Below are 15,757 nucleotides of genomic sequence, written 5' to 3'. Positions count from 1 at the left end.
ATTACATCAATATTTTCTAGGAATGTTAATGGAGTAGGTGCCACTGAATCAGACCATGGAAGAGTTGAGTGACCAGAGGTACCAAGAGGTCCTCCCATCAATGGGTTTCCAACAGGGTACATAAGTTATGAAGGATAGTATGTTCCTTGAGGTGGTGTTAGAGTCAAATAGAATGATGGTCCATAAGGCATGCCCATACCCCAAGGAAGGCTACCAATGAACTAGATTCCCCTAGGATAGAATCTTCCCCTAGTAAGTAATAACGGCTAAGTTGGGATACCCCAAGGAGATGTAGCAGGTATAGGAAACAGAATGCCACTGGCCACATAATATGTATTAGGTAAAATAACACCACTAACAGCGTTACCCCTAGTGGGAAAGGCATAAAAAAGAGAAGGACTTGGTTGTACCAAAAGTTAGGAATGCCCCCAATAGGTATATGGATGCTAGAAATGTTGCCCCCACTCTGTAATGGAGGGGAAGTTGAGCTAAGAAATGGATTCCAGTTAAAAGGGTTGTTTAAGGTTGTCAAGTTGGGAACAACAAATGGGGTGGGCGTCTAGGGACTAGCAGTTGACATGAAAATATTTGGAGTGGTGGAAACAATGAAATGTTGAGCACCACCAAAATTCGTTCTAGCTGGAGATACTAGGGTAACCATAAGTTGTATAGTGGGATAAATAACGACAGGTGTGAAACTTGGTGCATGTGTGTCTAGTGAGTGACCGGGTAGAGGTGGAGAAAGGGTGTCCACAAAATACCATGATTCACTAGCAGTTATAGGGACATTTAGATGGGAAATGATGGAAGAAACTGAAGGAAAAGGAGTGACCTGAATCAATATAGGCCCAAGAGGGTCAGTGAGGGGACAAATATAGGGAGGTACAAAGCCTTAAGAAAATGGATCCTATGGTAGGAAAGAATCTTGGTCAGTAAGGTCCAATTCAAGGCCTGAAACTGGAGACAAACTCCCCCGAGCATAGGGAGGAATCTAGGTGATTTTTTTGTTCCTCCACTATGAGTGGGGGAATGCCTTGCAGGAATTTACACTGACAAGGTCCTATTGTAGCCACGATGAAAGACATGTATTCCATAAATTTATTAAATGGAGTATTTATGTATATGTTAAATATATTTGTTAAATGGGTATTATACTCTCAATGATAGACACACTCCTAAAAGGAAAAAAGACATAAGATATCACCAAGAAATCAACAAATTTTCCAATAGTCCAACTAGGTGGTGATGAAACACAGTATTGAAAGACTGAGAAAAAACCATGGAGTTTCGATAGAAAGAGTTATGAGTACTCCTAAGCTTCACCTGAAACATAGGGTGAAGGGTGAAAGAACTCTCATGGATATGATTGCCCCCCAACAAACTAAAGATGAACTAGGTTCACTTGTCTTCAGGTACCAGGGTAGTCCACCCTAGTCACCTTGTGTATGTTCCCTAAAGGTTTATCCACTACACTTTACCTACAAATAATTGTCACATTCAAGGGTGTGTTTCATGGGAAACACGCCATGTGAGAAAGGCACTTATGTCCCAGACTCAAACCAAAAATTCCCAAAGGAATACCCAATAAAAAGAATGTTGACAAAATTTTACTCGAAGGTGAGCTACCTTCTCATACACTCGACATTTCCTCATGTTTGACTCCTGTGTGAGAGGAGTTGTCCCAGTCGATGAGGGTACATTATGATTTTCACTCTCTAGTGACTCTAGTCTAGTTTGCAACCTTGGGGAGTTAACTTCACAACCTAACCCAAGGCCCTAGCCTAGACTACTATATGTTTTCCCTACTAAAAGAGTTGTAATTTTTAGGGTAATTTTTAGAAGTCTTTGATAGGGGGTTGGACATATCAAATTTTTTATGAGTTTGACTCAAATCATGCAGATAACACTCTTAAATTTTTTATTTCGATGAAGTAAGGTTCTACAAGGAGAGAGAAGCACAAATTGTTTCGTAAGTGAAAAAACACAATGCAAACTCCAACAAGCTTAAGAAATGTTGACAATCACACTCAAAAAAAAATTTACACTACTATGAAATGATCAATCAAGTAGATAAGCAAAGAAACAATATTTTTTTTCTTTTCTCTTTTAAGGATGCAAACAATGCAAGTTAATCTAATATTCAAAAGAAAAAATAAATGAATCAAAAATAATATGAGTTCAGGACAAAAGAGACTCAAAAACAAAATAAAGCAAAACATAGATAGGGAATTCGACAGTAGGGGTGAAAAAACCACAACCTTAATAAAATAACACAAGTGATATAAAAGATACAATGCATTATACCCAATCATAACATTTCTAGACATAAAGGAAAAAGTGAATTATAACACCTTGATTTCTAAGAACATGGTGTGTTACATTTTGTTTTCTCAAAATAAAGTAGTTGGGATCAAAATCAAGAACTCAAATCAACTGGAATAGTATGCATGCCTACGACAAGAACTAAAACAGTGATGAGGTCGGAGATCTAGGATCAAGGAAAGAAAATAAAATGGGATGCAAGATGCTCCCTAGTGGAGTTGCCAATTCTGTTATAGGGATTATTGCACAGACAAATAAACAAACACCCTCTCAATTTTTCCCGGAAACTTGAGACAAATAGGGTAAGGGATCAACTATTCTAAGACATGACTCATTCAATAATTTAAGAAATAAACTAAATATTGGAAAGATAATGCGAAGTAGGAACCCATTTTTCCTTATGCATAGATCTATTGGAGTTGTTAGTGTAGCTGTGAAGTGCTCCTAACTAGCTCCAAAATCTGGTCCTACATATAAGGAAAACCCTTTCACATTTGTTCTCGCTGCTACAAATTTGTCCAAAAATTTCACTACATTCAAATTTTGGAGCCTGCTATCACCGTCGTATTTAATGTGTCACATTGATCCTCAAATTTCATCTCATGATATTCTACGTTTTTAGGTGTTCTTTAGTGTTATCATGTGTCGTCGCATTGATTATAACATCTTTACATGAATTTCATGGTTGTAACATCTTTGTTGTTGTAAAATGAGACTTTTGGGTCGCAATCGCACACACTTCACTCTTTTTACTTGGGGAGTACATGAAAAGTGGTTTTTTGATGTATAATTATCATTTTTCAAGCTTTTCTATGTTTTATCGATGAGTTGTTATGTGTCAAACATGGTTTTATGTATGAAACTCATCATGTTCACCCCTTTTCTTATATCCCAGACTTAGACAAATATTTGGTTTCAAAGCAAATTGATTGAGGTTGAGACCGCATAAGCACACTCTGAATCATTGATCGGTTATTCTTCATTTTTATGAAGTGTTCCATGTGTCCTAGAAGAGAAAAAAAAACACTTCTTAATCCATCTATCCCCTTCCTTGTTCCGAATTGTTCCCTTCAAAAACTAAGCCCTCTTTTGAGTGCACTCATTTGACCTAAAGGAATGCACCCTCCTTGAGAGCACTCCTTAGAGCTGAAGGAATGCTTCCTCCTTGAGCACACTCCTTTGACCTAAAGGAATTCACCCTTCTTGAGAGCACTCCTTCGACCTGAAGGAATTCTCCCTCCTTGAGCGCACTCCTTCGACCTGAAGGAATGTGCCCTCCTTGAGAGCATTCCTTCGACCTAAAGGAATGTGCCCTCCTTTAGCACACTCCTTCAACCGAAGGAATGCAACCTCCTTAAGAGCACTCCTTCGACTTGAAGCAATGTGTTGTCCTTGAGTGCATGAGCACACTTTAAAGGCTTGAAGCTTCCTCCTTCACCTTTCGGGTGTGCGCCATGTGCCTCCCTTAGTATCTTGAGTGCATGAGTGCACTCCAAAGGTACGAAGACTCATCCTTCCACCTTTAGGAGTGTTCCTTGTGCCCTCCATCTCTCACTTGAGTGAAAATTCACTTGGGAAGCCCAAAGCCTTCCCCTTCATCCTTCATACTTACATTATGCACCTTGGCTTAATTGCCCCCATCTCTTGAGTGCATGAGCGAATAGTGAAGCCTTCATTTTTTAACCCTTCATCCTTTCAAAGTGTGCCCATGCCCACAAAATATCCTTTTACCCCTTTTAAGTACACTAAAAAGGAACGAACATAAAATATTCATAAAACATGGTAGGATCAGATATTTTCAGGCTGATAGTTTCTTCTCATGAGTGATTGTAGAAACAAGTATCCCAAACACACTGTGGCAAGTAAACATGTGGAAGATCAGGAAAAGAAAAAAAGAAAAGTAAGCATCGAAGAAATAAGAAGAAATTTATAACCTAGGCATTATGTTTATTAAAGATGTAAATTATGATCAAATCAGTAATGTAGATGGATTCCAACTTGATATTAGATATCTTATTGCAATTATTGATGGTAGTTTTCCATGTACCATGCATGATCTGACTCAATCTTCAAAACGTAATTCTACAATTCTTGAAATTTCTAGAACTCATTAGGGAGTTGAGGAACTTCAACTTCATTTCATGGTTATGTCAAGTTATGATGACTCTAGTAAGGCCCCCAAACTAAATTAGATTTCGATATCCTCGCAAAATTATTTTCTTTTCATGGTTTCATTGGATATAAATTCCTTCTTGAAAGAATTATGGTATTCTAGACATAACCCTCCTGACTTTCAAGATTCATTTTATGATCAGATTGAAAATTTTGTTTCAGACAACTTATCTTCATGAAAATACCTTGAATATAACTTGAGTTTGGAGTGTATACCTCCCATGAATATACAAAGCCATGAAACTAATGATTTTAAATATTATCATCGACCAAAAGATCCATACCTATAAGACACTTTTGAAAACAATCAACTCCTAAACCTTATTGTGAATTTTATAATACTACTAGACATCCTCTTGAATGTTAGTGAATGCTTATGTTATTTGTTGAATTAAGTTCCTCTTTTTCACCCATTGCATCTTGACTAGTTTCAGGTGTATGCCATGTTAACACTCAGGTTGTTCCCTTTGACTCCCAAGGGAATATGGCCGAGGTAACCACAAACCAATCTTTGGACTGCAGGTCCTAGCCTAGCTGCAATCAGAGAGGGCTCTCTCTTTATAATTTAACTTTGTTGATGAAGGATTTATGCTAGTTATTGAGTTCAATGGGTTTTGTTTAAGTTTTGGTGGGAAGGATGATTCTTTCAAGTAGAGAGGAAATGTATAGTATGATAAGTACAAACCATTGGGCGTGGAGTCATGGAATAGGACTTCTGGTGCATTTTCTTGGTCACAAGAGGAATATGGAGCAAGACAGTTACACATGAAACAACTTTCAAACTAAATAGAGATGGATTGAAGGCTAAGGAATGAGAGGCAGTTAAGAATCTCTCTTTCAGCTTAACAGAGGGAAGGTGAATGAGCTCTATCTAGGAGCAATAAAGAATCCCTAGATAACTGTCAAACATGAATGAAACAGAGCAAATACGAGCCATGAGGAATTCATATTTATGCCTAAATCAGAAGAAAACATATAGAAGTCACAGAAACTGAGCATAGAGTGCAGCCACGCAAATTCTAAACTAATCTTTCTTTCTGTAACTTAGATGGTGATATATGTATGATAAAACATATATGAATTTAAAACAGAGATAAGAAACACTTATTGGATCATGTTGCAGCACAAGAATTCCACATTCAATTCTTCAAAACATTAATACACAGCACACAGTCCATTCTCCAAGCTTTCAGCAGTCTTTGATTAAGGAAAATATCAGGTATACAGAGCGAGTCTCTCTTGGAGCTATACAACCAACCAACCCCTTAAATAGTGAATTAGGGTGGTTTTATAAGTAAAATATCTACAAAAATCAGATCTCAGACAGATCTGTTGTAATAAGTGTCTTTAACCTAACATATGTTTGAAATAAATGCGAGAAAATATCTCCGAGCTGCGCTGGGGGCAACTGTATCAAAAAAGAGTTAATGTGTTGTCTTTATGGCTCTGTGCTGATCACTTAGCCATAACTGTGCTTTGGGTTTTGATCCATTCCTATTCAGTGGCTTTAAATGCTTCGACTGTGATCAGAGAGCTTTGATGGGCTTTCACTGCTTTTTTTGAATTTGTTAGAGGCCATTCAATGTTCACCTGCTTTAGGAAATAAAGATTTCCATTAAAAACATTTGACTGATACTCTTTGCCGCTTCCTTGATATTCTTTGGCACTGAATGTGTGCCTTTTTTCACCTTTGATACTCTTTAAACTGTTCCATTGACCTTTCATGGCTGCTATTCGGCCCTCTGCTTGCTTTAGAACTCACTTTGCCCCTTTTCCGAATCCTGCGCAAAGAAATTCTTGTCATTTTGCGACTTTCGGGCCCTGCTGGTAGCTGAGCCATGAAAAGGCTTTCCATTTTGGCCTATTTCCCTTAGCGATGTGCGATTAGTGCTAAGCGCTAATCGCGCATCAAAAACTGCCTCAGTTCTTCATTCTGGGCATCCGTTGTGCTAATTTCGTGCTTCGCTCTTTTTGATGATGACATCAGCATGACGTCAGCAGTGGGTCCCAGTATGGCGGTGAAGTGGCAGGGTGACGTCAGCAGTACGGCTGGGTGACGTGGCAGTATAGTGGGGGTGATGACGTGGTAGTACGGTGGCAGCGACGTGGCAATGACGTGGCAGGGACACGGTGGCAGGAGGCCGACGCAGGTTGATGACGTCATGATGACGTGGTGCTAGCGTAGGAGGGCGGAAGGCGGTATCCGGTTTTATGTCGCACCGCTTTTGTGCAGAAGCGGTTTCGGAGGAAGGGGCTCCGCCACAGCCGGGAGGGCAATGCGTGGCGGGAGTACGACTGGAAAACCACCCATCTCCCAGACGCTAACCCTCGGCATGTCGGGGCACAAAAAGACCCGCCCACTCTAGATCTCAGGCACATCAGATCGGACGGTCGTTGGCACGATCCAAACGACAGAAGGATAGATATGGGGCCCGCGGCGCTTTTTATTAATTGTTTTAATTTGGCGGGGGGAAACTTTAGGAAAGTGGCTTTTGGGTTATATACAAGTGGGGTGAAATATATTTACATGCATGACCTTAGGATAAGGGCGGGAAATGAGTATTGTAGGGTTATGACTTAGGGGAAATGGTTATTAGTGTGACCAGATGTCAGACTAACTCCAGGTTAGGACACGGAAGGGTTAGTAGGAGCCCCAGATGGACTACTATTTCCCGGACTTGATAAATATGGCTATAATGCCAAGGGGAGGGGAATATGTAATATTTTTGGGATTTTATACAGTTCTAGTAGTGAATAGGGATAGGAAAGTAGCTAGGGAGCTACATAGTAGAATTAGGAGTTAATATGACTTTATGAGGTGAAAGTATAGGGGAGAGGCTAAGTTTGTGAACTGAAACTTAGACATAAGAAGTGCATGGACTATGGAGACATGATTTTACACAAGAAATGTGGCTTCTTTTCAGTGAAGAAAGTCAAAAATTGACTTGGTGCTTTATAAAAAATGAAGTGATAACAGGACTGGTTGGGCAGATCCCAAGGTCCTCAGGGGGATGTTAGTGAGTGATTTGGGGAATGAGAAGAAGGGGGAGTTAGACATGAATCGCTTGAGCTCCTCCAAAGGGGAGTTGCCTTTCACTTGTGATCTGAATAGATATAACACTTGAGAAGATGAAATAGATCACACAGCTTGATTTTGCAACCACAAAACTACTTACCCAACCTACTTACCTAGCATTTTTTCTTCTTTTGCATGGGTGCACTTGGACTTGCAGACCCTAATTATTCCTTTTTTCTTTTTGCTATCCTCCTATCTAAATCTACACTTATTTCTTCCAAGGGCCCACATTAAGCAGTTGGGCTCCTTTGTTTCTCTACCTATCTACAAATCTGCCAAGATTAAACTATTTGGATAGATAATGATTCTCTATATTCTAAAACAAGAAATTGAAACCTAGGGAGGCCAAGATTAAGTTGTTTGGCCTTCAGTTAACAGAAAATTCTTCAAAAATGGTTAACTCATCAAAATTTGGAATACAACAGTGGCATTTAGACTGGCCCACTTTCATGGCCTCTTCTTTGGCCTTTTTTTGGAAATATGGAGCATTGCAGCATGCAAAGTATGACATATTTGGCACTTTCAACTATCAATCATGAAAGATGAACACCTGTTGCAACAAGAGGCTAATAGTGGCTCCACTTTGGGATGGCTTTTCCTTGTGAAAAGCCAAGAACAGCAGGTCAGACTGCCTTGATCTTCTTTTGTGGTTGTGGACTGAAAAATTTCTTTGTGTTGGCTGTCAAATAATTGAAACCTTGAAAACTGAACACAGCATTCTCCTCAACTGAATTTTTATAGCATAGAAACATCGCCTGCTTTCTTCTGCGTTCTCTATTATTACATGCATCTGTGCCTGATAACCTGCCTTTGAAATAAATACAACATAGGGGAACAAAACTGGAGCACCTCCCTTGATTCTTTCTTGAAAAAGGGTGCTGATGTAAACTGAAAATCTTCTTCTCTATTGAATGAAAAACTCCCTACTCTTTTGCTGTGATTAATGTCATAACAAAGATCTGATTGGAGGGCTTACATCGGTTCTGCCTTTAAAAACTTTGCTGCATTGTTCCATTATTTGGTCTGCTAAAAGAAACAAAGTGTTGAAAATACAAGTATTTATGTACAAATATAATACAGTTGTGTTGTATCCCTTAAAAGGGATCATGGTAATGTTTTAACATTCGGCCATTTAACAAGGCCTTCTTCAGCAGTGCTGCCCTCTACAGATTTGAGGAAATATGTGTTATTTCCCTGAGCAACAGAAATAAGAAATGGCCCTTTCCATAAAAAATCAAATTTTGCATGTTTTCTCTTGTCTTCTCTTCATGAGTCCCACCTTAGAACTTTGTCGCCAATGTAGAAATCTTCAGCCTTAGCTCTCTTATCAAACATCTTTTTGAGCTTCTCTTGAAAAATTTGAGCTCTTTCATAACCTTGTTCTCTTGTTTGTTGAAGATGAATGGTTTGGTTGATTCTTCATTGAACATCATTTGGCTCAGCTTGGATCTCTTGTAATAGCTTGATGATAGGAATTCCCAAGGAAGATGGAAACCTGGCCTCCATGCCATACACCAGCTCATAAGGGCTCATCCCAATGGATTTCTTTGTTGAAAGTCTGTCTGCCCATAGGGCATTTGCGAGCTTTCTATGCTAGTTATTTTTGTTTTCTTCTAAGATCTTCTTCATAATATTAATCAGGCTCTTGTTAGATGACTCGGCCAAGCCATTACCTTGAGGGTAATAGGCTATGGAATGCCCCTAGGTGATGTGAAATTTATGGCAAAAATTGATCATATTTTTGGATTTGAAGGCAGGGCGTTGTCAGTAATGATCTTCTCAGGGCAGCCAAATCTAGGAAGGATATTGCACTCAAGCAATTGGATAATGGTGGTGTCATTGGCTTGCCTACATGGGATGGCCACAATCCACTTGGTGAAATAGTCGGTGGCTGTTAAAATGCACTTGTGCTGGCCTGAGGAAGAGGGGTGGATTTCTCCAATGAAGTCAAGACCCCATTGTTGAAAAGGCTTTTTGGTTGAGATGGGCTTACGAGGAAAAGGTAACAAATTTCTTTTGCCCTCAAAGATTTGGCATTTGTGACATGAAATAGAAAACTTTTTTACATCTACAAACAAAGAGGGCCAATGAAAACCAACCCTTAAAATTTTATCAGCAGTGGACTTCCAATATAGATGTCCTCCACCATCCCCTACATGGAATTCCTTCATGACATTGTTAGTTTCATTCATGGTTAAACAATTAAGCAATATGCCTTCATGATTTTTCCAAAATAAAGCACCATCTATGACACAAAACTTTGAAGCCTTCATCTTTAAAAATATTTTCTTGGTTTTGGACAATCCTGGGGGAGCAAACAGGTTTAACAATACAAAGCATATATCAGCATACCATGGAGATTGCAAAAAGGTTTCACTGATCTGTGGAGTCGCCAGCTCCTGTTCATTGTCCAGTTGGTTAATGTCTAAAGCTTGAAAGTTTGTTTCAGACATCAGTTTGGCTAAACCTTGTCCCTTTATGAGCTTGGTTGGTTTTATTTCTATGTCATACTCAAGGATGTTAGCAATCCACTTGCCTCTTTTGCCTTCTAGCCCCTCTTGGGTTAATATGTCTTTTACAACAACATTTGGGACATAGGCAATCACATGTGAATATAAAATGTAAACTCGGAAATCTTTGATTGCTTTAACAAGTGCATAGGCCTGCTTCTCCATGATTTGGTATTTCAAAGGGGCATCTCTTAAGGCTCGACTGAAAAAAGCAATTGGCTTTTCAGCTCCTTGATCATCTTTTTGCAAAAGGACAGCAACTATGGTGTGATCAGATGCGAATGAGAATATGATAAAGTCCCTATCAAATTGTGGACTTGTGAGGACTGGAGCTTGGGTTAAGGCAGATTTGATACTCTCAAAGGTTTGTTTGGTTTCAAGAGACCATTTTACCTTGGCATCCTTTTTGACATATTTCTTAACAGTCTTATCAGCTCGGCTAGATTTGGGATAAACCTCCTTAGGAAATTGATCTTTCCAAGGAATGATTGCAACTCTTTTATGTTTCTTGGATGTGGGATTTGCAAAATGGCTTGGATCCTTTCCGGATCTATTCTAATACCATCTTTTGATATGATATGGCCTGATAATTTACCTTCTTCAAGGCCAAAGAGAGACTTCTTGGGGTTCAAGGAAATGCCATATTTCCTACATGTCATGAATATTTGCCTTAGGTGTTTGAGGTGTTCTTGATCAGATTTGGAGAAATCGGTTAAGTCATCTAGGTAGACAACTAGGAAATCATGTATTTCCTTGGCAAATGCAATATCCATTGCCCTTTGAAAGGTAGCACCAGCGTTTTTAAGTCTGAAAGGAATCTTCAAATATTTAAATGTTCCCCAGGGTGTGGTAAAGGTTGTCTTGTCTTGGTCATCCGGGTGAACCAGTATTTGATTGAAACCTGAAAATCCATCTAGCAAAGATATTCTAGATGACCCCACTACTCTTTGTAGGATGTGTTCCATTTTTGGCAATGGGTAGTGGTCTTTTAGGGAGACTTGGTTTAAATTTCTTAGATCTACACATAGCCTAATCTCACCTGTCTTCTTTCTTGTGGGAACAAGGTTGGATACCCATTCAGAAAATCTAATGGGTGCTATGATACCTGATTCAAACATTCTTTTCACTTCCTTTTCAATCAATGGGAGAAGCACAGGATTGATTCTCCTTAGTTTCTGTTTGAAGGGCTTTTGATTTGGTTTTAAGGGAATGGTGTGTTGGATCACTGAGGTGTCATAGGACTTCAAGTCCTCATAACTCCAAGCAAATACATCTTAGAATTCTTTGAACAAATCAACATATTTTGGCTTTTGATCATGTGGCAAAGATTGAGATAGTTTGATCATTTTGGGCTTCTCTGCTGTCCCAATGTTGTGTTCTTCTATAGCAGCATTTAAGGGCTGCATTTTTGGTTTTTTGGGAACATCATTTGCATCGAACATATCTTCTAACGGAGTGAGGCCAGCAGGGAGAAAGTTATCTTTTAGATCAACGATCTCGGCGTCTGTTTCTGCTATTTCCTCCAAATGCATGTGTTTCAGCTCTTCTATGTTTGCATTGTAAAAAACAGTTGGGTTTAGCATTTGTTTGGCTGTTACAGCGGTTACAGCCTGCTGATTTTCATTTGTTTGCTGTTGTTCATCCATTATAGCATCCATGTCAATGTTAATATTTGAAAACTCATGCTTAAGAGTGAGGAAATTGTTAATCTGGGTATCATTTTCAAACATTTTCCAGTTTTTAACGTTATTCGGGATAGCAGGCCTATGTTTTATCTCAGCAGTGAAATGGTGATTTGGCTCAAAGGGCAGCTTGCATATACTAGCAAAAGTGGCTAGGTTGTGTGCATGAATGTTATGATCTCTTGAGATCTTGGCAAGCTTAGATTCAGTGAATGTATTGAGTATATTAGTGGCAGCAGTCCTATAGGCTCTCATTCTATTGTCATTGGTAACAAAGTTGCCTTTCATTTGTTGTATGACTAAATTAGAGTCACCTAGAATGGACACTTTTGCAGCTCCTAGAGCTTCGAGCAGTTTAAGGCCTAAAAGGAGAGCCTCAAACTCTGCCATGTTGTTGGTGCATTTGAAATTCAATTTGTAGGCATGGCCTTCTGCATGATTGTTATGTGTATTGTGAATCCATACACCTGCCCCTACTCCTAACTTGTTGACAGAGCCATCAAACTCTAAATACCATGTGATTTCTTGCTTGTGGTTAGTATCGAGAGTTTCAGTCATTCTTGCAGTGGGCAGATTTGAATTTTCTATTTGGGGAGGTTCTTCTTGTATGCTGGTTGCCTTGATTGTTTTGATAGTTTCATCAGTATGGGCAACCGATTCTTCATTGATGTGTGTGTCCAGTTCTAAAGCCAATGGCTTGTCATCAGTGGGAGGACTTGTTTCATCATTAAATAAAATAAAAGAATCCATATCAGAATGGATTGAGTGAATAGGAAAATTTTGGGGCTTGTCCTCACTAGTTACCACATACTTCATCAGTGTTTCTCTATATAGTCTCTTTGGTTGCCGAAAGACAGATATAGTGGCATAAGAGAAGTCTAATTGGAGGGATCCTTGGAGTTTTGCTCCCCAAGATCTTGATAATAGCATGCCATACTTTGGTGGAATGTTAGCAACCACCACATCCATGAGGATTGTCTTGTTGGGATATTGGACTAAGGAGACACACAAGTCTTTGATGAGGCCTAAACACTTGACTTGACTTGAGTCAAAGGAAAATAGATCTTTGTAGGGTCTTGTAACATCAAGTTTTAGCTTCTCCATTACAGCTTTGGGCATAAGATTGTGTGAGGCACCGGAGTCAAACATATCATTGTGCAAGACTTTGTCATGTATATGTAAACTGACATAAAAGGGTAAAACAGATCCATATGTTGATCTTCCATTAACTTCTGGACCGAACAACATTTCAGCGGTATCATCTAGAACATTCACATCATCCTTCACTTCTGGCATTTGGAGTGATCTTTGAATTTGTTGCCTATACACAACATGTTTGGCAAGTTCCGAGAGGGGGACAGATATCTTCAATTTACCTATTTCTGTCTCTAAATCGAATGACTTTTTAGATTGGGTTTTAGTATTATGAGAGGCAGGCTTCCCTTTTTCCATTGGAGTATCAGCAATTTGGTCTTGTTTATCAGCGTAATGGGAAGTGATTGCTTGTGGTTTTTCAGTTTTAGGAGGGCTTTTTGGAACGCTGTTCAAATTCTCTTTTGAGGAAGAAGGTGGCAAAGGTTGATCATTAGAGGACTGCATGTCTGTGACGTCCTCTATGGTGACATCCTTCGGATTAGGGACTATTTTATCAGTAGTTTCTATGAGGGCAACCTTTTCTTTGATTTTCTTCGGCTGCTTGGTATCATTTGATTTAACCTTTTCGGGCACATCTATGGTTCTTGTCCTCAGCTTATACTGTTTGTGGACCTCATACATAGTAGTATCATAGCCTTGTTTAAAATCAAAAGACTCACCAGATTTAGTTTGAAATCGATTAAAGTCATGCTCGTCTTCGTCTTGTTGAGTTAGGAAAATTTGTTGCTCAGCCTTCAAATCCACCAAATTCATGTGAGTGTCCTCAATGGCTCGCTAGATGTAGATGCTTCAGCATAATTTTCATGAAAAGGAGGCCTTACATCATGGTCTGGGCTAGACCTACGAGCATTTGTGTTCTGAGTTTTCCAGAAATTTGGGTTCCTAATGGTATTAGGTTGTTGTCCATCCCATGATGATTTCCTCTCAACACTCTCTACTCTGTCTCCCAGCCTGTGCATGCCACTGATAATAGCATCCAGCTTTTGATCTAAGGCTGAGGGTTCCTCTTTAAAGGTGGTTCTTCTCTCAGTTCTAGCTCCATTTCTTTTGGCAATTAGATTTGCCTCTACGCTAACAGCAACATTTTGCATGTCTGCAAGGGTTTGAGGGGCTCTTTCCCTTAACTGATAGGCCATGTTAGTATCAAAACCATTAGGGAAATTATACAAAGCAAGATCAGGTGGAGGTCTTAAGTTCTGTGGTATTGCATTATAAACATTATTGAATCTTGCGCAATAGTCCAAGACAGACTCTTGCGGGCCTCTTTTGATGGTGTCATATTCAGATAATATATGCAAGGGGTCTTTCTTTTTCTCCCATCAATTGATAAATGACTGGTATAAGGCTTCTGGGTCTGCTATGGAATTGGTTGTGAGTGCTCTAAACCAAGTCCTAACATCACCTGTCAAACTTTGGACAAAAATTTTCATTCTCATGCTATCATCATCTATCTCGTAGTTCTCAAAATAGTCTTGCATCTTCTCGGTATGCTGGAGGGCTGTGCAAGAACCAATTCCATCAAAATATGTGATTTTAGTTTAATAATCCTGAGGCATAGCCCCTGGATTAGTAGGTAATTGCAGGGATGCATATCTATTCGCCATATTCACAGGGATAAGTGGAACAATAGGAACAGCCAGAACAGCTGTAACAATAGTGGTGGTAATGGTAGTATGTGCAGTGAATGGAGGTGTGGAAGGAGTGCTTTGAGAGGTGGACGATGAACAAGGGGAAGTAGGGGTTGACCGAAATAAAACTTTGATAGGGGTTGGAACACAACTTGGCTGAACTGTTTCAGGGCTAAAATCAACAAAATATTCTCTTTTCTCTAGCTTCCTGAGGTTACTTGGGATTAAATTCGGATTTTCAAAAGCAGCTGGGGGGTTTGGGTCTAGATTTGACCTTGTATAACGTGAGTTCCTTTTGGGAGCCAGATTCTGAATTTGTTTTGGTATTTTCTATGAATGTTTTTAGAATTAGCAAGGAACTAATCAAATTTTGGAATAGCTATCTATAGCTTAAAACTAGCATGAAGATTGACTGAAGCAGCTTTTATTTACTCCTGTAAATGCAAAGCAAGAACAGTTTCAAAGGCTCCCTGGCTGACATTCAGGCTTCATCTGTAGTTTTAAGGAATATACAGCAATTGGAAAATTCATTGTTCCCCAGTGGAGTTGCCATTATGTTAACACTCATGTTGTTCCCTTTGACTCCCAAGGGAATACGGCCGAGGTAACCACAAACCAAACTTTGGACTGCAGGTCCTAGCCTACCTACAATCAGAGAGGGCTCTCTCTTTATAATTTAACTTTGTTGATGATGGATTTAGGCTAGTTATTGAGTTCAAGGGGTTTTATTTAGGTTTTGGTGGGAAGGATGATGCTTTCAAGCAGAGAGGAAATGTATAGTATGCTAAGTACAAACCATTGGGTGTGGAGTCATGGAATAGGACTGCTGGTGCGTTTTCTTGGTCACAAGAGGAATATGGAGCAAGACAGTTACACATGAAACAACTTTCAAACTAAATAGAGATGGATTGAAGGCTAAGGAATGAGAGGCAATTAAGAATCTCTCTTTCAGCTTAACAGAGGGAAGGTGAATGAGCTCTATCTAGGAGCAATAAAGAATCCCTATATAACTATCAAACATGAATGAAATAGAGCAAATACGAGCCATGAGGAATTCATATTTATGCTTGAATCAGAAGAAAAACATATAGAAGTCACAGAAACTGAGCATAGAGTGCAACCACGCAAATTCTAAACTAATCTTTCTTTCTGTAACTTAGATGGTGATATATGTATGGTAAAACATATATGAATTTAAAACAGAGATAAGAA

Source organism: Pinus tabuliformis, chromosome J (assembly GCF_031772625.1).
Source record: "Pinus tabuliformis cultivar Carrire ecotype Pingquan chromosome J, CPIR1, whole genome shotgun sequence".
Lineage (NCBI taxonomy): Eukaryota > Viridiplantae > Streptophyta > Pinopsida > Pinales > Pinaceae > Pinus > Pinus tabuliformis.
The sequence above is the reverse complement of the archived record's forward strand: the minus strand, read 5'-3'. Positions refer to the sequence as shown.